The 27,349-nt window shown below is 38.2% G+C and overlaps 1 long non-coding RNA gene across 1 annotated transcript in view; it reads left to right on the top strand.

Annotated features, from left to right (window-relative positions):
* Nucleotides 1-27,349, top strand: part of LOC147577130 (uncharacterized) — a 189,580-nt gene that overhangs the window by 153,393 nt on the left and 8,838 nt on the right. Inside the window, exon 5 of the long non-coding RNA XR_015255755.1 lies at nucleotides 17,687-17,778. This is a non-coding gene — a long non-coding RNA (uncharacterized LOC147577130). The remainder of the gene's footprint in view (nucleotides 1-17,686; nucleotides 17,779-27,349) is intronic.

Below are 27,349 nucleotides of genomic sequence, written 5' to 3'. Positions count from 1 at the left end.
AGCCATGTCCTGCCACTTTATTGAAAATTGACTCTTTCTATTCCAGTCCCAGTTCTCAAAGCCACCTCATGCATAAACAGTATAAGAAATCATATTTGAAATAGGGTCAAATGAAAACCTCAAGAATAACCAGTTATTCTCCAGGATTAAAGCAGTTGCTAGAGGACTTCAGCTTGAATGCAATATGTTCCCTAATTCAGTGAACATGAATTGGATGGCTTCTCTGAGCCTTGGAATATACCGTAAGAGGTAAAGCACAAACCTACCAGCAACTAACCATACCTAGCATCTAGTTTTTCCCTTGAGTGAATTAACAACAGTGGCATAGAATCAAGCATTAGCCTCTTAGAATAGGAATTGAAGTCTGTAGGTGTGATTTATGAATAGTTGTTAAATGTCTTCTGCCATGATGCTATTAGCCAGGAAGGAATTGTAGGGTTGGTGGGTACAGTTCTAGAGAGTAGAACCCAGGGTATATGGAACAGTAGAGAAGGGGCACCTAAACAAAATTATTTATCATTACATGTTTGATCTGAGGCTCAGTCTGCTTCCAGTACTGTACTGGAATAATAGTACATTCTTTCTTACATCTGATTCAAGGCCCATTTGCAGAGTGTAAACACGTATGTCCTGAACATCCCAGAGGACCTTGAGAGTAGACCCTGTAAATGTTATTTTATTATAGATTAGGAGATCCTAAAATTACATGCAGCTATCAGGAAAGTTGGAAAGATAAATTCTGTGTATGGGTCTGGCTACCCTTACCTGGAAGAATAAAAGTCAGGCAAAGGAGACTATGGGAAAAGAGAAAAAAACATTTCCCTTTCTTTCTGGGTTAGCATTGCCAAAAAGGGAATATCAAAATAATTTCATCTGGCTGATGAAAACGTAGGGTGAAATATCCCAGGCAGAGAGCTGCACTGCTCAAAGAGAATTAATTTTATAGTTTTCTGCCATTTTTTTTCTTTCCCTCTTCTCCCCCATGGAAGTACTTCTGTCTTATTCACATACTGGTTGAATAAAATGAACACATAGTCTGCTGTTTGGAGCTAGTGTTGTGCAGTCATTTTCTTTGGAAGACAGTCTAGGACTAATTACGCATGCATCTTTCTTATCAAGCTTTGACAATCTGGATATTTGGTGGCAGCACGAGAAGAGGTTGGCTGATGGAGGCTTTGAGTACAAGGGATGCTTTTCAAGGCCAAGAGCCTTAAAGAGGCATCTGGTATTATTTGTCCTATTGCTTGCTCCCTGCTTCTCCTACATCAGTGCTATTAAAATATGGCTAATGATCAGATTTATTGGAGGAACATTTTTTCTTAAATGTGTGTTCTCCACCTCCACTTTAGATTTTGTGAATAAGAGTTTCTCAGGATAGGTTTGTATAATCTACAGTTTCAAAAATATTTCCCAAGTATTTCTAATTATCATCTAAATTTTGCATCTGTAATCTGAGATAAGACTTTAAACTAGTGGGGTAACCTAACAAGGGTAGAGCTAAAACAGAATGCTTCTTAGATGAATACCTGAAAGGTTCTAGAGCAAATGAGACCATAAGTCCTCCATTTATCTTAAGAGTGCCAGAAATCCAGCCACATACCCCTTGAAACAGCCATTAGCTGTTGCTTTGGTTATAAAAAATACTCATAAAAACTGCTCAACATGGTTGAATGCTCTTTCCTTTGTCAACAAAAAAAGCCAGGGATTGAAAGAACTCCATCCTAGATAACGGAAGGGGACATCTTCCCCTAGAAACACTGCAATTAGTAGACTGTTACATGCACAGGTAGAGAGGTCATTTGGATAATTTTTTAAGTTTTTTTTTTTTCTAGTTTTAGTTTTATATTACCTACTGTGGGCTATATTCCCTATGCTGTACTCATGACTTATTCATTCCACAACTGGAAGCCAGTACGTCCCACTCCCCTTCAACCATGTTGCCTATCCTCCCACCCCATTCCCTCTGGTAATTACCAGTTGATTCTCTGTATTTATGGGTCTTTTTCTGCTTTGCTTTTTCATCCATTTGTTTTATTTTTTAGATTGCATACATAAGTGAAATTATATAGTATTTGTCTGACTTACCTCATTTGACAAAATATTCTTCAGGTCCATCCATGTGGGTTGCAAATGGCAAGACCTCATTTTTGGTGTGTGTGTGGGAGGGTGGGGTGGGTAAGTAATATTCCACTGTATACACACACACACCAAATCTTCCTTATCCATTCACCATTGGACATTTAAGTTGCTTCCATATACTGGCTATTGTAAATAATGCTATGGTAAACATAGGGATGCATATGTCATTTTGAATTAGTGTTTCTGTTTTCTTTGGATAAATATTCAGTAGAGAATTACTGAATTCTATATTTCTATTTTCAACTTTTTGAGGCACCTCCATACTGTTTTCCAAATAGTTTCACCAATTTACATTCCCACCAACAGTGCATGAGGGTTCGTTTTTCTCCACTTCCTGTCCAACTTGTTATTTCTTGTCTTTTTTATTCTATCCATTACAGGTATAAGGTGAAATCTCCCTGAAGTTTTTTTTTTTTCTTTTTTAATTTTTAATTTGTTTTATTTTTTATTTAAGTTTACATCCAAATTAGTTAGCATGTAGTGCAACAAAGATTTCAGGAGTAGATTCCTTAGTGCCCTTTACCTGTTTAGCGCATCCCCCCTCCCACAACCCCTCCAGTAACCCTCAGTTTGTTCTCCATATTTATGAGTCTCTTCTGTTTTGTCTCCCTCCCTGTTTTTATATTATTTTTGTTTCCCTTCCTTTATGCTCATCTGTTTTTTTCTCTTAAAGTCCTCATGAGTGAAGTCATATGATTTTTATCTTTCTCTGACTAATTTCACTTAGCATAATATCCTCCAGTTCCATCCAAGTAGTTGCAAATGGCAAGATTTCATTTTTTTAAATTTTTTTTTAACGTTTTATTTATTTTTGAGACAGAGAGAGACAGAGCATGAATGGGGGAGGGGCAGAGAGAGAGGGAGACACAGAATCGGAAGCAGGCTCCAGGCTCTGAGCCATCAGCCCAGAGTCCGACGCGGGGCTCGAACTCACGGACAGCGAGATCGTGACCTGAGCTGAAGTCGGACGCTTAACCGACTGAGCCACGCAGGCGCCCCAAGATTTCATTCTTTTTAATTGCTGAGTAATACTCCATTGTGTGTGTGTGTGTGTGTGTGTGTGTGGTCGTCTTCTTCTTCTGTATCCATTCATCCTGCCATCACCATGCCAGGTAGAATATTATTGGTTGTAGGTTTTTTCCTTTCAGCATTTTGAATATATTTAATGCTACTCTCTTCTGGCATGCAGTTTCTGCTGACAAAATGGCTGATCACCTTATGCAGTTTCCCATGTACGTGACTAATTACTTCTCTCACTGCTTTTAAATTCTCTTTATCTTTCCCATTCTAATTATTATGTGTCCTGGTGTGGATATCCTTGGGTTTATCATCTTTGATATTCTCTCTGCTTCTTGAACTGGGACGTATGTTTCCTTCCCCAGATTAAGGAATATTTTAGCTATTACTTCTTCAAATAATTTTTCTGTCCCTTTATCTCTCTACTTCTCCTGGGACCCCTATCATGTGAATGTTTGCGTGTGATGTTTTCCATGAAATCTCTTAACGTATCTTCTTTGTTTAAAATCTTTTTGCAGTTCAGGTTGGTTGCTTTTCATTATCTTGTTTTCCAGATCACTGATCCATTCTTCTGCAGTCTCTACTCTGCTGTTGATTCCCTCAGTGTATTTTTCGTTTGAGTTATCATATTCTTCACTGTGATTGGTTCTTTTTGGTATTTCCATCTCCTGTTTTAAATTCTTGCTAAGCTCATCTTTTTTTTCTAGTCTGATGAGCATCTTTATGACCATTACTTTGAAATCTCTATCAGGTACACTGATTATCTCCATTTCCAATAGTTATTTTTCTGTGGTTTTGTCTTGCTCTATTGTTGGGAGCATATTCCTATCTTTCCTCATCTTGCTTGATGTTTTATGTTTTTTTTTCCCCCATAAATTAGGCAGTACAGCTACTTCTCAAACTTGAAGGAATTATCTTATGTATGGTAATTCCCTGTGTAGGCGGCATGTACTTGGTAACTTTGGGTGACTGGCTGGAGCTATGGCTGGGGTGCACACGGGGTCCTGGAGCACTCTGTGCTCGAGGTACCTTGTTGGGATAGCCAGAGCTAAAGTATAGGCTGGGTATGTCCTAAGGTTCTCCATGAGTGAGTATCCTGCCAGAAAAGCTAAAGCTGAGGTGGGTGCAAGCTGAGGTATTGTGGGGCTCTCTGCACAAAGTGCACCCTGGTAGGGCAATCAGAACTGAAGTGTACGCAAGCAAGTTGGTCCTAGGACTTTCCACGTAGATGGTATTCTGGTAGGATAGCTGACACTGAAATGGTGTAAGCCAAGGTGTCCCCAGATGCTCAGTGTACAAGGCACCCTAGTGGCTGGAGCCTAGGTGGGGGTATGGGCTTGGGGTCCCAGGGCCCTGTGTGCACGGGTGCTCTGGTGGGGGGCAGCTGGTGACAAAGCAGGGTGTCAACCAGCGTATCCCCAGTGTGTTCAGTGCAGCGAGCATCCTCACAAAGCAGCTGAAGCAGGGTCTGGCTAGGTGATCCTGGGGTGCTTCAACCAGGGGATACTCTATTAAGATAGCTAGAAACTAAGACTAGGTGCCTGTGATGGACCCAGGGTGCTCCACAGGAGGGGACCACCCTGGTGAGGTGCCTGGAGCCATGTCAGGCATGAGACAGGAGGTCCCAGAGTGCTTTGCACCAAGGATTTCCTAGCAATTCATCTGAGTGAAGTGGTGGAGGCCTGGAATGTTCTGGGGGTAATTTGCATCTGTATCACCTTGGGAAGACAGCTGGAGCTGTCTGAGCACCTATGAGGCTGTCTAGGTATGTGCCACACTGGGGCTGCCTTATGGGGATGGCCATAGCTGGTGTGGAGTAGGGGCCCAGGGCTCACTGAGGTAGTAGGCCAGGTAGGGCACTCAGACCCTGCTCTCATCTGCACTGCCAAGGTGGAAGGGGAACATAGGCAGTGGTGTTTGCCAGGCCCTCCTTCCTGGAGAGAATCCAGTATCTCCCCCAGTGTTTGGTGAGGTTCTAGGGCTAGATCCTTTGCATTCTAGTTGGTATTTTAAACTGTGGCTTTTAGTAGGTGTGTCTCAGGGCATTTGGGGCTGGTATAGACTAGGGGCCCAGCTATGGCAAACAGACCCTGCTCCTATCTGCACGTTCAAGATGGAGGTGGAATACAAAGAATGGTGCTCAGCAGCCCCTGCAACCCAGTGAGAGTTTGAGCAATTCCAAGTCATTTAGCAGAGTTCTAGGGCTGATTGCTTTATATTCTAGTTGCCCTTTTAAACCACAGTTTTTTTTTCTGTGCCCAAGGCAGACAAATCTGCTCACAGTCTCTTAGTACTACCTTTCCCCTCTGCAGTTTGCAGCATCAGGGAGCGGGGGTTCCCTATGTTACCATGTCTTCATCTCTCTTGCCATTCTCTATGTGGCCTTTCATTGTGCAGAAGCTGTTCAGTCAGCCCTCAGTTCTTTTTCAGGAGGAATTGCTGTATAATTGCATATAGACTTGGTGTGCCTGTGGAGATGATGAATTCAGTCTTCCTGTGTTGCCATCTTGGATCAGAAGATCACTCTTTTTTCAATGTTATTGAAAAAATAATTGACATACATCACTGTGTAAGTTTAAGGTGTATACCATAACGGTTTGATTTATGTATGTGGTGCACAGATTACAATAGACTTAAACATCCATCATCTCTTATAGGTACAATATTAACAACTTTCCTGTATGTCATACAGCAGTGTTAATTATAGTTATCATGTTGTACCTTATACCCTTAGTACCTATTTTTCTTGTAACAGATGGTTTGAACATTTTAACCACCTTCCTCCAATTTCCCCTCCTCATTCCCCTGGCCTCTGGTGAACACAACACAAATCTGATACACACACACACACACACACACACACACACACACACACATACATATACCCCACAACTTCTGTGTCCATTCATCCATTAACGGACAAAGATGGTTTCTATATCTTGGCTATTGTAAATAATGCTGCTATGAATATGGGGGTACAAATATCTTTTCAAGATAGTGTTTTTGTTTCCTTTGGATATATTCCCAGAAATAGTACTGCTGGATCATATGGTAGTTCTATTTGTTAAGAAATCTCCACACTGTGTTCCATAGTGGCTGCACCAATTTAAAATCCCACCAACAGTACACAAGTGTTACCTCTTGTCCACATCCACACCAGCATTTGTTATCTCTTGTTTCTTGTTTTTGGGTTTTGTTTTGTTTTGTTTTGTTTTGATGATGGCCATTCTAACAGGTGAGAGGTGATATCTCATCATGCTTTTAATTTGCATTTTCCTAATGACTACAGATGTTGAGCATCTTCCCAAGTACTTCTTGGCCATTCATATATCTTCTTTGGAAAAATGTCTATTCAGATCCTTCACCCACTTTTTAAAGTTGGATTATTTGGGGGTTTTTGCTATTGAGTTGTATCAGTTCCTCATATATTTTGGATGTCAGCCTTTTATCAGATAGATGGTTTGTGAACAATGTTTCCCATTTCTTAGATTGTCTCTGTTTGTGTTGATGGTTCCTCTTGCTGTGCAGATAATATTTAGTTTGATGTACTCCCACTTGTTAATTTTTATTTTATTGCTTGTGCTTTAGGTATGATTTCTAAAATTCATTACTAAGACGTGTCAAGAAGCTTTTTTCCTACTTTTTTTTTCTAGGAGTTTCATGGTTTCTGGTCTTACATTTAAGTCTTTAATCCATTTCAAGTTAATTTCTGTAAATGGTGTAATGTAGGGGTCAGTTTTCATTCTTTTACACGTGAATATCCAAATCTCCCAGCACCATTTGCTGAAAAGACTGTGTTTTTTCCACTAAATATTCTTGGGTCACTTGTCAAATAGTTGTCTGTTTGTGCTTGTGTTTATTTCTAGGCTCTCAATTCTGTTACATTTGGTCTATTTTCTTTCATGCCAGCATCACACTTTTTTAATTAGTATAGTTTATAGCATTGTTTGAAAGTGTGATGATTAGGAAGTGCGATGCCTCCTGCTTTGTTCTTTCTCAGGATTATTTTGGCTGCTCAGGATCTTTTCTAGTTCCTTATAAATTGTAGGGCTCTATTTCTGTAAAAAATGTTATTGGAATATCAATAGGGATTGCATTCCATTCATAGGTGGCTTTTGCTATTATGGATATTTTAATAATATTAATGTTGCCAATGAATGAGCATGAGATATCTTTGCATTTCAGTCATTTTCAATTTCATTCATCAATGTCTTGTGGTTTCTGGAGTACAGATCTTTAACCTCCCTATTTAAATGTATTCCTAAGTATTTTATTGCTTTTGATGCTATTGTAAGTCAGATTGTTTTATTTCCTTTTCAGAAAACTTGTTAGTGTATACAGGTGGTACTCATTTTGCAAGTTAATTTTGCATCCTCCAACATTATTGATTTATTAGTCATAACAGTTTTTTGGTTGAGTTTTAGGATTTTCTATATGTAAAATCATGTCATCTGCAAATACAATTTTTACTTATTCCATTCCAATTCTGATGGTATTATTTCTTTTTATTGCTTGATTGCTCTAGCTATGGACTTGCAGTACACTGTTAAACAGGAGTGGTGAGAGTCGGCACCCTTGTCTTGCTCCTCATCTTACATGAAAAGTTGTCAGCATTTCCACTGAGTATGATGTGATGCTTGTCATATGTGGCCTTTATTATGTTGAGATATGTTACTTCTATGCCTCATTTGCTGTGTTTTTATCATTAATGGATCTTAAATTTGTCAAATGCTCTAATGCATCTATTGAGGTGATCATATAGTTCTTTTCTTTCATTCTATTAATGTGATGTATCACGTTGATTTTGAGACCATCATTGCATTCCAGGGATAAATCCGATTTGATCACAGTGAATGGTTCTTTCAGTGTGCTGATGAATTTGGTTTGCTAATATTTAGTTGAGAATTTTTGCACCTATATTCATCAGAGATATTGGTCTATAGTCTTTTCCAGCACTGTCCTTATCTGGCTTTGATATCAGAATAATTATCATTTTAAAAACTGAGTTTTGGAGTGTTCTCTCCTCTTTGTTTTTTGGATGTATTTGAGAAATACTGGTATAAATTATTTTTTTTAATTGGTCAAATTCACCAGTGAATCCACTAGATCTTGGCCTTTTCTTCATTGGGATTTATTATTACTGAATCAATCTCCTTACTTGTAAAACTGATCTCAGATTTTCTTTCTTAACTCAGTCTTGGTAGTTGGTACATTTTTAATGAATCTTTCCATTTCTTCTAGGTTGTCCAGTTTTGGTGTATAGTTGTTGATATTAGCATCTTATGATTCTTTGTATTGCTGCAATATCAGTCGTAATGCTTCTTTTTCATATATACTTTAGTTAATTTGGTTCTATCTCTTTTTTCCTTGGTCAGTCTAGGTAAAAGTTTGTCAATTTTGTTTTTCTTTTCAAAGAAATAACTCTTAGCTTTTCTATTGGTTTTCTTTTCCTTCGTTAATTTCTGCTCTAATCTTTATTAATTTTTTCCCTTTTGCTAAACTTGGGATCAGGTCTTCTTTTTCTAGTTCCTTAAAGCATAAAGTTATGTTGTTTGTGATCTTCTTTACCTCCTAATATAAGAGTTTATTGGTATGAACTTCCCTCTTAGAACTGCCTTTGCTAAATTCCCAAGTTCAAGGATGTATGGTTCCATTTTTGTTTGTCTCAAGAAACTTATTTTCCATTTAATTTCTCCTTTGATCCCTTGATTGTTCTATAGTGTTGTTTAACTTCCATATATTTCTTAATATTTCAGGCTTTCCTTTTGTTATTTCCAGTTTCATGCCACTGTGGTCAGAGAAGATACTTGGTATGATTTTAATCTACGTGAATTTGCTAAGACTTCTTTTGAGACCTATGATCTATCCTAAAAATATGTGTTCCATGTGAACTTGAGAGGAATGTGTAATCTGTGGTTGTTAGAGTGTCTCTGTCTGTTAGGTCCATTTGGGCTACAGTATTGTTTAAATCTGCTGTTTCCTTACCGATTCTTTATCTAGATGATCTATCCATTGTTGAGAGTGGGGTATTAAAGTCCCCAGGTATTACTATATTGCTGTGTATTTCTCCTTTTAGTTATGTTAGCTTTTGCTTTATGTATTTAGATGCTCAGGCACGTATATATTTACAACTTTTTTGATGTATTGACAAGTTTAACATAATATAATGACATTCTTTGTCTCTATCATTTTTAAAGTCTATTTTGTCTGATAGAAGTATAGTCACCTCTACTTATTTTTTGGTTACCATGTGCTTGAAGTATCTTTTTCCATCTCTTCTCTATTATAGAATCTTTTACTACATACTTGCCATTACTATTGAGTTTTACACTTCTTTATGTTTTTATGATATTAATTAGCATCTTTTTTATTCTAACCAAAGAATTCCCTTTTGATTTTCTTATAAGGCAGTCTAGTGGTAATGAACTCCCTCACCTTATTTGGGAAATCTTTATCCTTCCTTTGTTTCTGAAGGAAATCTTTTCTGGGTATAGCAATTGGTTATGCTCTTTCTTTCTTTCTGTCAGTAGTTTAACTATGTCATTCCATTTTTTTCTTGACCTGAAAAGTTCTGTTGAGAAATACACCAGTTGTCTAATAGTAGTTGCTTTGTCTGCAACCTCTTTTTTTCTCTTGATGTTTTTATAATTGTTTTTTACTTTTGACAGTTTAATCATAATAGGTCTTGGTGTAGTCCTATTTTATTTTTTAAACGTTTATGTTTGGGAGAATGCACATGTGAATGAGCAGGGGAGGGGCAGAGAAAGGAGAGAATCCCAAGCAGGCTCCAGGCTGTAAGCACAGAGCCTGACATGGGGCTTGAACTAAAAAACCATGAGATCATGACCTGAGCCAAAATCAAGCCAACAAAAGTCAGATGCTTAACCAAGTGAGTCACCCAGGTGCCCCAGTGTAAATCAACTTACTGGGTTTATGTGTGTTTCATTAATCTGGATGTTTATTCGTTTCACAGGTTTGGGAAGTTTTTAGCTATTCTGCATGGTTGAATCTGCTTCTGAAAGTCTTTCTCTTTTAGTGGGGCAAGGGTGTGTGATGTCTTTTATTTCTTTGTTGAACCTATATTGTCCATGCATTGTTTTTCTAATTTTGTTTAATATTTGTGTGTTCTCATAGTTTGCTAAAATTCTTTAGGAGGATTATTTGAATTTTTTGACAATACATACATCTCTATTTCTTGAGAGTTAGTTGTCACAGCTTTATTTCCTTTGATGGCATCATACTTACTGGATTTTTGTGATCCTTGATTCATTATGTTGGTATCTGTTCATTTGAATAAGTAGTTTTCTTTTCTAGGCTTCATAGGTTCACTTTGGCAGACATAGTTCTTCATCCCCACCAGGTCAGTTTGGGTTTCTGGGTATGTTTGCTACTAATGTCCTTTAGCAGCTGGGGCCTATGATTAGGGTCTGTTTTTGAGCAAGGCAACTCTTTGAACTCTGATTTTGGGGATGGAGGAGTGTGCCACTGGTTAAGAACAGTTGGATAGGACTGCTGGCTTCATTTCCTATCCAAGTAAGGCTTTAAGATGGGCTCTGCAGTGGTCCAGTGGCCTTAATTGTTCTGTTGACACTTATTAGATATTTGGGACTATTATATTCAGTAGTAGATGGGATTATAAATGAGCTTTTCTGCCCTGATAGGAAAGCAGGATGAGACTCAGGGTTTGTACAGATCTTTGGGGACAGAAACTGGGCAAAAGTGCACTAACTTCCCCAGTCACGTAAAGAAATAAGTTGTGTTCTACAGATGGGCAAAGCCATAGGCTGTGCTCCTGGTAAGCAGGGCTGTTGGATGAACTATGCAGCTTCCTCTGTGCTCTGATTATATTCCCCTCTCCGGCGGGCTAAAGACTGCATTCAGTAATGAGTGGGGCCATAAATAGTTTTACTGCCTGGGCACAGTGGGTGAAGCAGGTCTTAAGCTGGTAATGCTTTTCATCTTAACTCAAGCTGACATGTGTGGCCCAGGTTCTCTGGATGAACACAACTACTGGCTTTGCCTGCCTGTCTCTTGGCTTCAGTGTTTCTGGCTTATGAACTTTTTAGGTCAGATGGGGCCTGAGAGTCCTAGGGGGTATGTTTCAGCTTTCTTGCATAAGTGTATTAGGCCGATGTCAGTGTAGGCAACTTTCAGGTTTTTTTCAAGGATTTTGGTTCAGATTGGCCCAGGAGGGTACCCTCAGCCTTGATGATAAATTAATCCTGCTGCCAGGGTGTAGCAGAACACAGGAGGAGGCCTGGTACTGGTTTTGCTCTGTGGGGGGGGGGGGGGGGGGGTTGGGGGGACGGTATTATCTCTTTCCTCTCTCAGCTTAAGATTTACTGGTTACATAGCTTCCAGGTATTGTCACAAGTCTCTCTGGCCAGCTGGAGCCAGGAGACACTGTCCCTAGTGGGGGTGGCTATGACTTAGCCCCTTGCCTGGGCATAGGCAAACCAGGCTCTGGGACCAGCAGAACTTTTCATTTGAGCATCTGAATTGGGCAGATCCATACCCCAACAAATTTCCTGGTCAGATAGCACCACCAACTTGGTTCTGTAAATAAGCAAAACCACTGGTTGGTTTTACTAGTAGGATATAGCAAGAAAGAATTTGATCTGCCAAGATCTGTATGCTAGTTATTGCAAGGCCTTCATAATTCTCTGTCACTGTCAGATTCCTAGTGTGTGAGACCTGCAGATTTTCCTGCCATCTCTGTCAGTCAAGGCCAGATTTGGGGCTCCCATGAAGCAACCCAAAATGTTGGGGGATTGGAAGCCCCCCAGGCTGCTTTTCCACTGCAGGAACTGGAAGCTCATAGGAGACCTCTCCATGTAGTGCTGCACTGACCTGGACAGGGGACAATACAGTGTGTATCTATTATTTCTCCTACCCTTCAAATGAAGGAATTTTTAGTCTCTCTGGTTCAGGAGAGATGCTTCAGCCTCCCCTCCATATTCTAAAATTCTCTCAATGGTGTCTTGTCCATGAATATTTGTTAGTTCTTCTTGTCAGGGGGGAGCAAAATCAGGAATGACTTCTGTCACTATCTTGGTGATATCACTCCTACGTCATTTTTCTTATTTAGAAGCTATGTTGCTGATTTATTATAAAGGGATATAACTCAGGAGCTGCCAGATGGAAGAGATACGTAGGCAAGGTATGTGGGAAAGAACATGGAGCTTCCCTGCTCTAAGTGGGCCACTCTCCCCAGATTTCCATGTGTTTACCAACCCAAAACTTCTATTGGATTTATTTCGATAAGGACAGCTTATGAAGACTCTGGAACATACCTTTGTAGGAAAAGGAGCAGCCCTCTAATTTATGTTGAGGTCTAATCTGTGTCTGTGGTGTTGGATTGCAGAAGGATGCTCATCCTTCTACAGGGAAAGTCCTTGTTTTCCACAAAAGGTCTGTAGAGCTGGGATCTAGAGACAGGGTTTGTGGCTTGTGGTTCCACACACATGGAAGGGTACCTCAGGATCAGAACGCAAGAGTTCACTTCCTTAGAGAGCTACTTGCCCTTTACCATGATAAGACCTTTCTCAGAGCTGGAGTTGCTTTGCTCAAAAACAGCTACTGCATTCATCCCAGTGTTAAGATTGTATATGGAATGACTTCTGCTGACTTAGCCATTAACCCTCATCACAGCTCACCACCTCCAACCTTCTAATCCAAGGAGTCAGCAATGTAGACAGCCATAATTATAATTAATGATGGAAAACCAGTGCCTATTCAAGTGTCAGGAGTCACTGTACAAAGAGGGCTGACCCTCACATGTTGAGAAATCAGTGCCTTCTTGGCAGAGACTGGAGTCTTCTGGACTTGCTCTGCTTTAAGCTAAGGCAGCAGCCACCTCTCAGTTTCTGGAAAAAAGCACTAGAGCTCCAGGGATTCTCACATCTTCTGCAGAGGTGACTGTTCCTTCACGTTCCTACTTGGTAAGTATAAAGTATTAAAGGAAAAAGAAGCAAGAAAACGAGTTAAAACAGTATGGGCAACAAGATGGATTTGGTTGTTCCTGATAGTAAACAATGAAATCTTGAATAAGTGTGGGGGAAGTCTGAGGTGATAATGTCACTGTAATTTAGAAGGATGATTAATTTTAATGGATAGATAGGCTGAACTGAAGATAGAATACTGGAGACAGTAAAATGACTTTCCAAAAGTGGAAAGGAAAAAAAAAAAAAAAGCCATATGACAGCTACCTAGTCAAAAAGAATGAACATTCAGTGTCACCTAGGCTCAAAATATCCAACATAAAAAATACTTTGCTTTTTGGCAATTAGCCACCAAATAATATAAACTTTATATAAGATACCTAACTTCTTCTTTGATCATGTTTGTTATTTTCACTTTTAATTTTTTTTTGTTACCATTCTAATTCAGAAATGAACTGCATTTTGCAAGAAATACCTGATTTTTCTAGTTGGCCTGAACCAGTGATTCTCAAATTGTGTTCTCAATAGCAGGATCATTGTCTCCTGAGAACTTATTAGAAATCTAAGAGGCATCATATATCCTGTATTTTTTTTATCAGTCATACAAAGTCTATTAGGGTGACCTCTTTAGTGCAGGACCTTCACAAATGGTGATTCACAAACTCAAACTTTCCATCATGTGGTTTCTATCATCTCAAAATTATTGTCAAAATATTCAATAAATTTCATAATCTGTTTCCTCCCTTCTTATCCAATTATTACACTTAAACACACATTCATTTTTAGTTTTGATTAACTATGTTTTCCTTTTGCTTTCCCATAAACTCTTCATGAAATATGTCCCCCTCTCACTTCATCGTGCCTTATTTTTTTCACCATCTCCCTATTTACATATTTCATGTTTTCCAAGACTGAATTGAGCAACTCTCAGCATGAATGTCAGAGAAACTGGAATTTAGAAATTTAGAATTTAGAAATGACCCTCAGGTGCCCAGAAACCATGTCTTCACTATTGACTGTTCCCTTGGTCATTGACAATTGAACCAGAGATAGATAGGTGCCTAACTGGGCCATTCAGATTTTTGTTGCAAATATATATCTATTACCCATAATACTGAAAACACTGAGAAAATGTCTAGTGATTATATACTTGGTATCTATTCCATAGAATATTCTTTTAGTAAGATGTCACTATAACCAGGTAGGTTTCTTAACAATATGGTAATATGTATGGGGGGGGGGTGTAGGGAGGTATAAGTATGCAAGCTTAAATTCTGATAGAGCTACAGCTGGTTCTGGTTCTATATTATCTAGATATTTAGTATTTTGTCTGGAATAATAACAGAATTTTTTTTGTACTTTAGTTTTATTTCTGTATAAAGAAGGGAGTTTAATCCTAGAGTTCATGGATCATTGGCTCTACTTCTTGAATAGGAATTGTTAAGAAACATATACTTACCAAATTTTATATTTATAAATAAAATTATATTGAGTTTAATATAGTGCCTTTTACAAGAAGCACTATATATTTCATTGATTTTAAGCTCATCATTTTCACAAAAAGGAAAGCTGTATTTTGATGTTAGAATCCACTCCTCTTAGAGATGTTGAAAGCTTCCCAGAATATTATTGGCTAGTTCTCCAGTTAGGAGAGGGGGGGGAAGAAACCAAAAAACAAAACACTTCATCACCTCCTTGTGTTTAATAAGACCAAGTAGTTTCAAAATCAATTCTCTAGTTCCCATCATAGAAATAATTCCTTTAATTAGAGTTTGCCATGTCATAGCTTCTGCTTGTTAGTCCATTATTTCCAACCTAAGTTTCAGAGAAGAGACTAATCCTCTAGGTCTGTTAATGAGTTTCCAGAATGATCTGAGATAGAGATAATTCTCTGAGGTTAAATAACTGAAATAGTGATTGACCTTCATCTTCTTCTCAAATTCAGGTATAATTAATTCCTCAGCTGCCTCCAACCTCGGTTGCACTATGGAGATTCATATATTTCTGACCTTGGTACGGACTTCATCTCTTTTTTGCATTAATTGACTATGTTGCCCACTTAGGGAACACCATCACCCCAAGTGAGGTTGATTAGTATATGCTTACATTGCAAACTTTCTCAAAAAAAGATTGGAATAAATTCAAGGTTATATGTGTGAAGAAAATTACCTTTGCTATCTATGTAGTTCATCATATAGTTTATTTTTCATTAACTTTTTAACTGCATACTTTCATCATTTGAAATTCTCTACCAGTTTTTGTTTATCTACAGTTAAAATTTTCAAGTTTTTTTTTTGGTTCCTTTTTCCAGTAGCTTGATTATGACCTAGTATACTAAAAAGTAGGTATCAATTACAGAAGTGGTTTTTATAAAAATGAAAGTTATTTTTCCAAATATAGTATGATATGGGAAACAAAGGTAAATGAAAAATTAGATTTCCTTACAACTTACAGCCCAATGACAAGTCGTTGAGACAGGCAGAGTGACATTCCTCTAGGAGCTCAGCTGCCTGGATGATTACACTTTGCTAGGGGCAAAAGGCAATCTTAGCTTAAGGTTATCCTGACCCCCAGGATCCTGTAAGTCTACTTCAACATATAAAAATTCCTTTGGAAACTTCCTTTATATCTACCTTCCCAAGATATATGTTGGCAATCATACTCTAAGCTTACAGCCTCTTGATATACATCTGAAGGGTCTCATGACTGAGTTTTTAGTAAACAATTATAAATGACCTTTTCCTAACAGCAGCTAGCACCTCAAGGTCCTGGAAACCTTGTTTCCAAAATACCTTAGAGACTTGCACTATCCCTAGCCCCCTCCCAACCTGAAGGTACATAATTATAAGGTATATTAGTCACCCAACACAACCCCAGTGCAGCTCTTTCTGCCCACCGGTCCTGTCTCCATGTTTTAATAAGACCACCTTTTTGCACTGAAGATGTGTGGCTCTCAGAATTCTTTCTTGGCCATCAGCTCCAAACCCCAACATTTTCTATATCCTAGAACTCTTAATCTAAAAATAAGCTGAAATTAAAGAAGAATTGTTAAAAACGTGCTTAAAGAAAACTTGTTTGAATTAAAATTTTTAAAAAATAATTATTGAACAGAAAATTCAGAAAATAGTGACCAAAACAAAAAATATCCAAGCTCATTTGAATGTTTTGCTGCTGCTAAGATTACCAGTTTAAAATGATTTTTCAAGTCTTTTGTCATACGTATATATTTTATACAAATGGTGATAAGACCATATGTAAAAGTTTGGCTGTTTATGTTGGGTTTAAAAATGTTATATTCATTAATTATATTTAATGTTAATTTCTATATTATGTCCCAGTACATGATGGTACCATAATTGTTACCCCATGATTTATAATAGTGAAAATTTGAAAATAATATAAATGTTAATACTTAAGATTTTGTGTACTGATATTTTTCTCTATTTTGAATGACCTTCTTAGAAGAGAGTCTAGAAGTTTTACTGAAGGATTGGAAGATACAAACATTTTTGTAACACTTGTAATGCAAGAGCTATCAGCCATTATAATATGTTAAAGAACATGTCATTCCAATTGCTAATGCTACCATAATTCCTATTTCATCACACATAAGCTAATGTTAACACTATTTTAATTTTTATTTAACAGATAAAACATATCCTATAGATAGATATGTTCATATATATAGATTAGATACAGATATAGATATTATAGGAGATGAGAGGGAGAGATTTATTTTAAAGATGTGGCAAGGGGCGCCTGGGTGGCGCAGTCGGTTAAGTGTCCGACTTCAGCCAGGTCACGATCTCGTGGTCCGTGAGTTCGAGCCCCGCGTCAGGCTCTGGGCTGATGGCTCAGAGCCTGGAGCCTGTTTCCGATTCTGTGTCTCCCTCTCTCTCTGCCCCTCCCCCGTTCATGCTCTGTCTCTCTCTGTCCCAAAAATAAATAAAAACGTTGAAAAAAAAATAAAAAAATAAAGATGTGGCTTATGCAATTGTGGGTGATGGCAGATCCAAAATTAGGATCTGGGCATCCAGAAGGCTGAACATTTTGGTAAGGGTTGATATTGAAGGGGAGCAAATCTAACACCCAAAAGTGCCTCTTTGGCATAAGGACTTTTCAAGCTGGATATTTTTAAGAAACTGCTGCTACAGGAAAAGCTCTGAAAACCAAATAGAAGTTACCTTTTTGTAAGAGGCATTTACATTTATGAGGGAAACCTTCATTTGTAGAGGTGTTTCCCTGTCTCTACCAGGAAAAGGGGAGTTAAAAATTTCTGGAAACTCTCGCCAGTGGAGACGACAGGGACTTAAATCTGCATAACACTCGTATCCTCATTTCCTGTGCTTTTCCATAGCTAGACTCCACACACACATCTTTTGTCTTAACTAAAGATGGTATTTAAGGAAGTAACTTGGGTCAAGTCAGGGAGTTACTCAGTTTTCCTGGGAATTTAATATTTCCCATGTATAGGAGAAGAATACATATTATTATATTTATTTTCCCAGTATTTATATGTCTTTTACTACAGGAGGTCTCAGCCAAGAACCTATAAGGGTAAAGAGATAATTGGTTTTCCTCACCTACAGTTTAGTGACCCATGATGGAGCCTACTGAGACACTGTACTCACTTCAGAGCCTGCAGACAGGAACCTGGAAAACTGGCAGAAGCTGGCAAAGGGTAAGAATTGTTACCAAAATCCGTTCTCCCGGATCTCACACTGTAGTGCCCAGTCACGAGCAGAAGGTAAAAATTTAAACTTGTCCCCTCCCTTACAAGTGGGAGAACCAATTTGTGTGAACAATTGCCTTGGGTATAGTCACATTGGTAAAGATTTATTATGGGCACACTTTCCCCCAGTATTACTGAGAAATAATTGACCTACATTACTGTGTGTATAAGATGCACAGCAAAATTGTCTTATTTACAAATATTTGGAAATGATTACCACAAAAGGTTTAGTTACTATCCAACATCTCCTATAGATAAAATAGAAGAAAGAATTCTCCTTGTGATGAGAACTCTTAGAACATACTCAACTTTTCTGTACATTAGATAGCAGTAATAGCTGTACTCATCATGCTGTACATTACAGGACTAGTAGTTATTTATCTTGAAACTGGAAGTTTATACCTTTTGACCACCCACTTCCAATTCTCCTTTTCCCCACTCCCTACTTCCGGTAACCAAAGCTATGATCTCTTTTTCCATTTGTTTAAGGGGTTTTGTTCTGTTTTGTTTTAAAGTTACACATAAAGTGAAGTCATACCTTTCTCAGACTTATTTTGCTTAGCCTGCCTTCAGGGTTTGTCCATGCTATCACAAATATTATCATTTTCTTATTTTTATGGCTGGATAACATTTCATTGTATATGTATACAACAACTCCTTTAGCCATTCATGCATCAATAAACACTTAGGTTGTTTCCAGGTGTTGGCTATTGTAAATAATGCTGGTATGAACATGGTGCGGATTGCTCTTTTAGTTAGCATTTTCATATCCTTTGGATATATTCCCAGGAATGGAATTGCTAGTTCATGTGGTGAATTCTATTTTTAATTTCTTGAGGAATCTACATACCATTTTCCATAGTGGTTGTGCCAATTTACAATCCTTCAAGAGCGTACAAGGCCTCCCTTTTCTCCACATCCATGCCAGCATATGATCTCTTGTCTTTTTGATAACAGCCATTCCAACAAGTATGAAGTGATAAAATATTGTGGTTTTAATTTGCATTTCTCTAATAACTAGTGATACTGAACATCTTTTCATGTGCATGTTGGCCATTCATATACTGTCTTTGAAAAAAATGTTTGTGTCCTTTGCCCATTGTTTTACTTGGATTATTTGTTTTATTGCTATTGATTTATGTAAGCTCCTTATAATCTTGGATATCACAGACATACTTTTTTGTTTTGTTTTGTGCTTTTCTGTATTGCACTTGGCAGATACTGCAGTTTTTTTCAAATGTAGTTTGTGGAAACTCAGTGTTTAAGCAAGTCTGTTGGCTTCATTTTCCCAACAGCATTTGCTCACTTGCTTGTTTATGTCATTTTTGGTAATCTCACAATATTTCAAACTTTTTTATTACTACATTTGTTATGGTGATCTGTGATCAGTGATTTTTTTTTAAACGTTTATTTATTATTGAGAGACACAGAGACCCAGAGCATGAGCAGGGGAGGGGCAGAGAGAGGAGGAGACACAGAATCTGAAACAGGCTCCAGGCTCTGAGCTGTCAGCACAGAGCCTGACACGGGGCTCTAACTCACAAACTGAGAGATCATGACCAGAGCCAAAGTCGGTCGCCCAACCAACTGAGCCACCCAGGCACCCCATGTGATCAGTGATCTTTGTTACTCTTGTAAATGTTTTGGGCACTACAAACCATACTCACCTGAGACTGTAAACTTAATTGATAAATGTTTATGTGTTCTGACTGCTCCCCTCATCAGCCATGCTCTCCCTCGCTCTCCCTCGCTCTCCCTCGCTCTCCCTCGCTCTCCCTCGCTCTCCCTCGCTCTCCCTCGCTCTCCCTCGCTCTCCCTCGCTCTCCCTCGCTCTCCCTCGCTCTCCCGGCCTCCCTATTCCCTGAGATACAGCAATATTGAAGTTGGGCCAAATATTAATCCTACAATATCCTCTACATGTTCAAATGAAAGGAAGACTCACACATCTCTCTTTAAATCAAATGCTAGAAATGATTAAGTTTAATGAGGAAGGTATGTCAAAAGTCAAGACAGGCTGAAATCGAGGCCTCTTGTCTCAAACAGCCAAGTTGTGAATGCAAAGGAAAGTTTTTGAAGGAAATTAAAAGTGCTACTCCAGTTAACACATGAATGATGAGAAAGTAAAACAGCCTTATTACTGATGTGGAGAAAGTCTGAAGGTCTGAACAGAAGATCAAACCAACCACAAAGTTGCCTTAATCGAAACCCTAATCCAGAGCAAGGCCCTAACTCTCTTCAGTTCTATGAAGGCTGAGAGAGGTAAGGAAACTGCAGGAGTTTGGGAAAACTTTGAAATTAGCAGAGGTTGGCTCATGAGGTTTAAAGAAAGAAGCTGCTTGGGGCGCCTGGGTGGCGCAGTCGGTTAAGCGTCCGACTTCAGCCAGGTCACGATCTCGCGGTCCGTGAGGTCCGTGAGTTCGAGCCCCGCGTCAGGCTCTGGGCTGATGGCTCGGAGCCTGTTTCCGATTCTGTGTCTCCCTCTCTCTCTGCCCCTCCCCCGTTCATGCTCTGTCTCTCTCTGTCCCAAAAATAAATAAAAAACATTGAAAAAAAAAATTTAAAAAAAAAAAATAAAAAAATAAAAAAAAAAAAAAGAAAGAAGCTGCCTCCAGAACATAAAAGAGCAAGAAGCAGCAGCAAGTGATCAGAAGATATAGCTAAGATCATGAATGAAGATGGCTACCCTAAAGACATTTTAAATGTAAATTAAATAGCCTATTAGAAGAAGACAGCAGCTAGGATCTTCATAGCTAGAGAGGAGAACTTAATGCCTGGCTTCAAAGCCTCAAAGGACAGGCTGACTCTCTTGGTGAAGACTAATGAATCTAATGACTTAAAATTGAGGCCAATGCTCATTGGCCATTTCAAAAATCCTAGGGGCTTTAAGAATGATGCCATATCTACTCTGCCTGTGCTCTATAAATGGAAGAACAAAGCTTGGATTACAGGACATCTGTTTATAACACGGTTTACTAAATATTGTAAGCCTACTGTTGAGACCTCAGAATGAAAGCTTTATTTCAAAATATTAATGTTTATTGCCAATTCATCTGGTTATCCAAAAGCTCTGATAGAAATGTACAAGATTAATGTTATTTGCATACCTGCTAACACAATATACATTCTGCAGCACATGAACAGAGAAGTCATTTTGACTTAACATCTTACTTTTTACAAGGCTATTGCTACCATAGATATTGATTGTTTTGATGGATCAGTAAATTGAAAGCCTTATGGAAAGGATTCACCATTAGAGAGGTCATTAAGAGGATTTTTGATTTAAGAGAACAAAATATCAACACTAACAGAAGTTTGGAAAAAAGTTGATCTCAACCCTCATGGATGACTTTGAGGGGTTCAAGACTTCAGTGGAGGAAGTAACTGCAGATGTGGTGGAAACAGCAAGAGAACTAGAATTAGAAGTGGAGCCTGAAGATAGGACTGAATTGCTTTAGTTTCATGATAGAAAGTGAATGGATGAGGAGTGGTTTTTATGGATGAGCACAGAAAGTGATTTAATTCCAGTATAGTTAACATTATTACGTTAGGTTATAATGGGTTTAGGTGTACAATATAGTGATGCAACAATTCTGTACTCAGGGCTTATTGTGTAAGTGTACTCCTAATCCCTTTTAACTATTTTATCCAACCACCTCCCCACCCCGCCCACCTCCCCTCTGGTAACTGTCAGTTTGTTCTTTATAGTTAAGAATCTGTTTTCTTGGTTTGTCTCTTTTTTTGTTATTTGCTAGTTTGTTTCTTAAATTCCACATATGAATGAAATCATATGGTATTTGTCTTTCTATAACTGACTTTATTTTGCTTAGGATGATACTATCGAGATCTGTCGATGCCATTGCAAATGGCAAGATTTTTCATTCTTTTTTATGGCTGAATAATATTTCATTATATATACATACCACTTCTTCTTTACCCATTAATCTATTGATGGATACTTGGGCTGCTTCCATAATTTGGCTATTGTAAATAATGCTGCAATAAACAAAGGTGTGCATCTATCTTTTTGATTTAACGTTTTCATATTCCAGTAATGGAATTATTGGATAATATGGTACTTCTATTTTTAGTTTTTTGAGGAATCTCCATACTTCACAGTGGCTGCACCAGTTTGATTTCTGCCAACTGTGCATGAGGGTTCCTGTTGTTCCACATTGTCATCACTAATTGTTGTTTCTTGTGTTTTTTATTATAGCCACTCTCATAGGTGTAAGGTGATATCTTACTGTGGTTTTGGTCTGCATTTCCCTGATGATGAGTGATGTTGAACATCTTTTCACGTGTCTGTTGGTGAACTATTGGTCTTTGGAGAAATGTGTATTCTAGTCTTCACATTTCTAATTGGATTATTGGTTTTTCTTGATGTTGAATTGTGTATGGTCTTTATATACTTTGGATACTAACCTTTTATCAGTTAAGTCATTTGCAAAGATCTTCTCCCATTCAGTAGGTTGTCTTTCAGTTTTGTTGGTTGTTTACCTTGTGCAGAATCTTTTTACTTTGATGTAGTCCCAATAGTCTATTTTGCTATTGCTTCCCGTAAATACTGCTATGGTTAATGTCAGAGAAATTAATGCCTGTGCTCTTTGCTAGAATTTTTATAGTATCAGGTCTCGCATTTAGATCCTTCATCCATTTTAAACTTATTGTTTTTCAATGGTGTAAGAAAGTGGTCCAGTTTTGTCAACACCATTTGACTATCTTTTTCCCACTGCATATTATTACCTCCTTTGTCAAAGATTGACCATATAATCATGGGTTTATTTCTGGGTTTTCTTTTCTGTTCTATTGATTTATGTGTCTATTTTCGTACCAGTATTATATTATTTGGAGACTACAGCAATGTAACATATCTTAAAATCTGGGATTGTGATACTTCCAGTTTTGTTGTTCCTTTTCAAGGTGGCTTTGGCTATGTGTGTTGTTTGTGGTTCCATACTAATTTTAGGATTATATGTTCTAGTTCTCTGAACGATGCTGTTGGTGTTATGATAGGGATTGCATTCAATTTGTAGATTGCTTTAGGTAGTGTGGACATTTTAATAATATTCTTCCAATCCATGAGCAAGGAATATCTTTCCATTTGTTAGTGTCATCTTCAATTTCTTTCATCTATGTGTTACAGTTTTCAGAATATAGGTCTTTCACCTCCTTAGGATCCTAGGTATTTTATTATTTTCAGTGCAATTGTAAATAGAATTGTTTTCTTAATTTCTTTCTTCTGCTTCATTAGTGTACAGGAATTCAATGGAATTCTGTATATTGATTTAGTATCCTGTGACATCACTGAATTTATCACTTCAATATTTTTTTGGTGGAGTCATCTACAAATAGTGACAGTTTTACTTCTTCCTTACCAATATGGATGCCTCTTATTTCTTTTTGCTGTGTGATTTCTATGGCTAACATTTCTGGTGCTATGTTGAATAAAACTGGAGAGAGTGGGCATCCTTGTCTTATTCCTGATCTTAGAAGAAGAGCACTCATTTTTCACCACTGAGTATAATGTTAGCTGTGGGTCTGTGATATATAGCCTTATTATGTTGACGTATGTTCCCTTTAATCCTACTTATGTTGAGGACTCTTATGAGTGGATATTGTACTTCATCAAATGCTTTTTTCTACATCTATTGAAAAGATCATTTGGTTTTTATCCTTTCTCTTGTTGATGTAATGCATCACATGGATTGATTTGTGAATACTGAACCACCTTTGCATCATAGGAATAAATTCCACTTGATCATGGTGAATGATTTTTTAAATGTTTTGTTGGATTTGCTGTGCTAATGCTTTGTTGAGGATTTTTGTATCTGTAATTGCTGTGGGATGAAAGCAGAGTAGGGGCTCCCACAAAGTTAAGACTGCTTGTCTCCCCCGGGCTCTCTTTTCCCACTAGAGGAATCAGAAGCTCATGGGAGATCTCTGTGCATGGTACTGTGATGGCCTCAGGGAGGGGAAATGTGGTCAGTGTGTACCTTCTCCTCTTACCTTTCAAATGCAGTCTGGCTTGGGCTTTGTGACACAGAGGTGTAATTTGGCCTCACCCCCCTGTCCCAGCATTCTTAGTGTATTGTTTATCAGCAGTTGCTGAATTATTCCTGACTTTATTTTCCCTCACAAAAAGACCTAAGATGCCATCTTAGTGGAATCAGTCACAAACATTTAAGAATATATTCAATTTAAATTTTCATTCTGGGGCACCTGGGTGGCTCAGTCAGTTGGGCATCTGACTCCAGTTCAGGTCATAATCTATGGTTCATGGGTTCCAGCCCCACGTTGGGCTCTGGGCTGATAACTCAGAGCCTGGAGCCTGCTTCGGATCTCTATCTCCTCTCTCTCTGTCAAAAATAAACTTTAAAAAGTAAAAAAAAATTTCATTCAAAAACAGTGAAGTTCCCCTGGTTATGGCGTCTAAAGTTAGACTAATGGTAAATTTCTCACATCTGCAACTCAGCCATGCTGAATTATATGGTGAGCTCACCTGAAGGCTTCAGACATGGGTACTTTATTATGGTAATTTCAATTTCTGAGTAGATTTCTCTGTCACCATCCTTGGGCCCCTCTACCTAAGGAGCCTCACATGTGTCACAGTCCCACGAGCAGCGGCAGCAACTCCAAGCTTCTGCCTACCTGCCTCCTTATCATTCTTTCCCTGCTCAGTGAATATTCTTATTTTCTACTGATTCTTTTTCCTCTAGGAGATGGCCATTGAGTTCTTTGGTCTTCTGTGTTGTCATAAAGAGGAAACAATAAGCCAGATGGGTTTTCTTCTCATCTTACACTGTGTCTCAAGCACTTGGCTTTGTGACCAGTGAGAATATTCCTTCTGGGTCTCTGCCAGTCAGAATATGCTAGTGTTGGCATGCATCTGGCAGACAGATGAATAGGTTGTGAATCCAAGAAGCAGCATCCTCTCTGTCCAAGTATGCCAACTTGGAGGGGAGCATATCATAAGGGGTCAACTTCCTTAAGAGCTTTTGTTGTCTCAACATTTGTGTCCTGTTAGTGCTAGAAAGGTCCCAATCCAACAATGCCTGCCCAGTGTCACAGATGAGCAGGTCTATGAGTGGAGTCATCTCCCATTCCTACGGGAAAAACAGAGATACCATTTTCTCTATACCATTTTTGCTGCCTGGGACATTGAAGGTCTTAGCTTTCTTAGGCTGATACAGGAAGTGAATATCCTGAATCTTGTGAAGGGTGCATCTGTTGTATCTTTTGGGATGCTTCTTGCAGTCATAAATCAAGGGTTACTGGTTTAAATTGCCATTGGGATTAATGGAAGTTCCTCTTGTCAGTGGCCAAATGATGAATCTTCTGAGATGGAAACATTTCTGTATTTGAAAAAAAAAATTCCAGCTCAAATTTTCAAAAACTGTTGATACTATGGCAAGAGTAACTGAAAAGAGAACACAAAGGAGTATGGCAGCTAGCCTGAGACTCCCTTGACAGGATGAAATTAAAAAGTCCTTTTTGTCTCCACTGGAAGAAGATCCGACCAAATTTAGAGAAGAGTGAGAAAGCTGAGCAGTCCTTCAAATCTCATTCTTAGGAACCTTGGCTGCTAAGGAATGTTCTTCCACCCATGAGTGTACTGTAGTTAACAGATAAGCCAAATGGCCTCCTGAGGAGCCAAACTCCCTCACAGAGGAAACAGGTGACCAGCATTTCTTCTGGGCTATCCTAGGGTTGAGGAAGAAATGGATCAGCAGGATGCCAATGTTCAGAGGCTGAGCAAAATATTAGTAGAGGCTTATCCCTTTAAGGCAAATTGGTCCACCATTGAACTGTGCGCTCAGTAAAAGAACATTGAAACGGCTTTGTTGAATACTCTATGCAAACTTTGCAAACGCATACTGCATTAGATCTTGATGCTCCAGAATGTAGAACTTTTTAAATTTCCATTTTAGTCACAAGTTTTCTCCTTGATATAAAGAAGCAAATTGAAGATAACGTAGCTGGATGGGCGGTTAGTCCTTTGACATTATTCAGGCTGCAAAGCAATTATTTCAGAAATTAGAAGTAATTGTCTTGTCTTACCAATCATTACAAAATTAGTAATGTGGCTCTAGAAGCAATTCAAAGCCCACCTATTCTTTTACCAATCCTAAACCCTCCTCTATTTTTCTCAAAGCTTGTAGGTTTTATAAAGGATCAGGATACTGGAAACAGAACTGTTATACACTTTAAAAAAGAAGGAAAATTTAAATAGAAATTACTCTAGATCTTGGATTAATAAGCAAATATATTGTCCCTCCCCCCAACTCCCTCCAAAAAAAAAAAAAATACAGGAGAAAGCCTGGATATTTTCTCTGTGTCTTTTGGTGTGGATTCTCTCCCCCATCTTCTTCAGGACTTAGGAGCTAGCTCTTTTAAATGCAAACTTCAGGGGAATAGTTCTCATCAGGAAGAAAAAAAAATGCTATGTGGAATTGAGCTAATGAAAACTCTTAAGTGTCTTCTTGACAAATCTTAGAAGAAAAGCTTTTAGTCATCTGAGTGCATAAACTGCTAGAAACACAATTTGGATTCAACTGTTATTTATAAACCACTGAGTTTTATAGCATAGTACCTGATTCATGGTTGAAATTTTACAATTGCAGCTATAATGTCTCTGTGTCTGTATGTATATTTGAATCTACATACGTATGTTATGTATATGTGCTATTTTTTTCTGGCTGGTAATGCAAAAATTAATTTGTAAAGAGCTGTATTTGGTTGGCTTAAAAATAAGTACTTATCAAACTAAGTATTTCTAAACCCCAAAATGTAGAAAATAACCCAAGTGTTTTCCAAGTTAACATGATCTGAGATAATCTTTGGTGAATAAAATTTGTTGCTTTAATTAAAATAGGCACCTCTTCATAGTTACTAGCATTAAATATAATGCAGACATAGAACTTTTATTTTATGTGGGTTTACTAGTTCAATAAGTTCATATTATCTGTTAGAAAATGTGGTAGCAAGAAAAATAGATTGGGATAATGGTTGACTTTGTCTCATGTCTCCTGGTTTTTGTGAATACTCTAAATGTAATTGTTGGAAGCAAGTGATTTAGATAAAGTGGGATAGGAGTTTTTGTGTAAACTTTTCAACAATGATCATGTTTTACAGTATGTGTCCTTAAAAAAGTTTTCCAGGGTAACCTGGGTGGCTCAGTCAGTTAGGCATCCGACTCTCGATTTCGACTCAGGTCATGATCTCACAGTTGGTGAGATTGAGCCTCGAGTTGTCTGTGCTGTCAGGGTGGAGTCTCTCTCTCTGTCCTCGCTCTGTTCACACACACTCTCTCTCAAAATAAATAAATAAACATTAAAAATAGAGTTTTCCAACTCTCTTTGATATGTTGAAACTTTAGAGCTCTGCTAAGTTAAATGATGGAAATATATTGTATATCTAGGTTACAGGTGACTGATGAACAATATGGGGGTTAAGGTCACTGACACTCCACACGGGCAAAAATCCATGTATAACTTTTGACTCCCCAAAGGCTTAATTACTA

The sequence above is a fragment of the Puma concolor genome, chromosome C2 (assembly GCF_028749965.1).
Source record: "Puma concolor isolate L17-30 chromosome C2, mPumCon1.1.hap2, whole genome shotgun sequence".
In the NCBI taxonomy this organism is placed as follows: domain Eukaryota; kingdom Metazoa; phylum Chordata; class Mammalia; order Carnivora; family Felidae; genus Puma; species Puma concolor.
This window is presented reverse-complemented; position numbering and strand designations above follow the sequence as displayed.